The sequence below is a fragment of the Orycteropus afer genome, unplaced genomic scaffold (genome assembly GCF_000298275.1).
Source record: "Orycteropus afer afer isolate SDZICR_OR568_19922 unplaced genomic scaffold, OryAfe1.0 scaffold00044, whole genome shotgun sequence".
Lineage (NCBI taxonomy): Eukaryota > Metazoa > Chordata > Mammalia > Tubulidentata > Orycteropodidae > Orycteropus > Orycteropus afer.
The window spans coordinates 2318201-2321122 of NW_006921631.1; positions in this window are offsets into that span (position 1 = coordinate 2318201).

Here is a 2922-nt window from a genome sequence, read left to right on the forward strand (position 1 = left end):
TGTAAATAGTGCTGCAATGAACATGGGTGTGCATATATCTGTTCTTGTCATGGATTTTGTCTTATGTTTTTGAAGGCAGCTGGATATTCTTAAGCAAAGTCTCAAAAAATACACTTAACGATTCAACATTAATGAGAAAATTGTTCTGATTTTTAAAATAATGCAAATTAGTTCTAAAATTAGGAAGTCGTTAAATGACTGGTAGTGGCTATTGAAAGCAGTTATTCACAAATCTAAATAATCACAAAACTGAATGCAAATATTAAGCATTATTCCTGAAAATACATATGGAAAAATAACTCAATGATGACAAGGTTCTAAATCTCAAGAAATGGGTTGAAGAAATAACGTTTTGAGAGCTTGCAAAAAACTAAGGAAACTGTTGGAGATCAAATCTGAAGGGAAAGGAATCTGAAGAGTCATCATGGTTAAGTGAGCAATAAAGCCACAGCTACCTTGAGGACATTAACTGTGGATATCTGAAGCCTTGAGTTTAAAATATATTCAGGAGACAGGAGAGTAGGATCTTGAATCCAGATAAAGTTAGCAGTTGGGAGCATAAAGCAGGGATCTCTTCAGTATGGCATAGAAAAGAAATGGTCCATCCAGCCTGGGTTTTGGATAAGGAGGGAGAAGTCTCCTAAGGAGTCAATCAAGAGGGTTCAGTAGTTAGAGGAGGACATCATGTTTGGTGAAGTAGAGGGCCGATGAGGGCATAGAAAACCCTTGGTGAGATAGAGTGGCAAAATAGCTACAGTGATAGATTTGAATGTGATGTCAGTTGTGAGACTCATGCAGGACCCAGCAACATTTCATTCCATTGTATATAAGGTCACCATGCTTCCAAGTCAACTCAACAGCAGCTAACAACAACTGGTAAGTGTATCCTTAGTATCTGAAGCCAAGAAATATACAGGGATTCCCACATGACAAGCAGGTTTATGTAAATGGCCACATGCTTTTCCCTTCATTTAAATGATAAGCTGCTGTCCAAATTATTAGAGAGTAGGGATGTGAGCATCACATTCCTGTGCTGGTACATGCTATAGCTATTCCAGCAGATGTGGTAGATGCTGATGTTGTGATGTCACTATGATTACTGTCGTTCAGGCACTAAGAGGGGTTCTGTTTCCATAGAAGATAAAAGTATGCAGAAGCACACAGTGCAGTACATACAAAAGCAGCTGTCCTAACGGTCATTACAAATAGGGGGTTGAGTTGCCCAACTGGTTAGAAGAAATGTTATCATCCATAATACAATTAATTGGGTAGATATTCCCAGATTGTTGCAAAAAGGTAAATACAATTTTTGTCTATTACACTTCAGTGTCCCCTTCTTGTCTTATTCATCTTTACCAGGTATGACTCATCTAGTTCCTTTGTACCTATTTCTCCTTCTGCCTTCACCACAACTTTCATTTGCTTAGGCACTTGTGTGTGATAATATTTTTCAATAATTCCCATATTCTGTTGTGTTACCTTTCTTTGGAATAGGTACAAACATGGATCTCTTCCATTCAGTTGACTAGGTAGCTGTTTTCCAAATTTCTTGCCACAAATGAGTGAGTGCCTCCAGTGTGCATTTGTTTGTTGAAATATCTCAGCAGGTAGTCTGTCAATTCCTGGATCCTTGTTTTTTGCCAATTCTTTCAGTGCAGCTTTGACTTCTTCCTTCAGTACCATTGTTTCTTGATCATGTATCTTGAAATAGTTGAACATCGACCAATTCTTTTTTGTACAATGACTCTGTGCCACTTTTTGTTGTTGTTGTTGTTATGTGCCATCCAGTCGGCCCCGACTCATAGCGACCCCTCCTTGGGTTTCCAAGGCAGTATCACTACGGAAGTAGGATTGCCCAACCTTCCTTCCGAGGAGTGGCTGGTGGGTTTGAACCACCAGCCTTCTGGTTAGCAGTCAAGTGCTTTAGCCACTATGCTACCAGTGCCACTTTTTAGGCAGCCATAAATCCAAAACCAAATCCATTGTCTCCAAGTTGATTCCAACTCATAACAACCCTACAGGACAGAGTAGAACTGTAGAACCATATGGTTTCCAGTGCCACATCTTTCTCCTGCAGATTGCCTTGTAGGTGTGAACTATTGATCTTTTTCTTAGCAGCTGTGATTGTTAAGGTTATGTATCAATTTGGCTGGGCCATGATTCTCAGTAGTTTCTCAGTTATGCGGTAGCCATTCTCCATGATAAGATCTGATCTAACTCACCTCCATGACGAGATCTGTGATGAGCAGCCAATCAGTTGAAAGGGGTTTCTTCAGGAGTTTGGCCTATTTCAAATATATATGGATATTCTGGCAAAACTCTAGGGTTTTTTGCTCAATCTGGATCCTGCATATGGCTTGTCATCATCTGACCCTAGTTCTTTAGACTTCGGTCAGCAGTCTACCATATTGTCTGCTGATCTTAGGATTCATTAGCATCCAAAGCCTATGAGTTGTCATAGATTGCCTGCCTGCCTTCTTACCTCTAACCTTGGATTCATCAGCTTCTGAAGCCTGTGAGCCAGCAGCTTGCCGTCTGACCTACTGATCTTGGGTTCATCCCTCCCCCACCCCACCCCCACAGCTACATGAGTCAGGAAAAGCCTCCAGCCTGATGTCTGACCCATGGACTTGGGAGTTGCCAACCTCTACAACAGTGTGAGCCATTTCCTTCAGATAGATAGACAGATATAAGCTTCACTGGTTTTGATTCTCTAGAGAACCCAGCTCTAGTGGCACAATGCCTAAGGCATTTGACTGCTAACCAGAAGGTTGGTGGTTCAGGCCCAGCAGCCACTCCAAGGAAGGAAGATGAGGCAATCTACTTCTATAAAGATTTACCACCTTGGAAGCCTAATAGGGGTCACTGTGAGTTGGAATCAACTCGATGGTGGTGGGTTTGAGTTTTTTTTTTTTTTTTTGT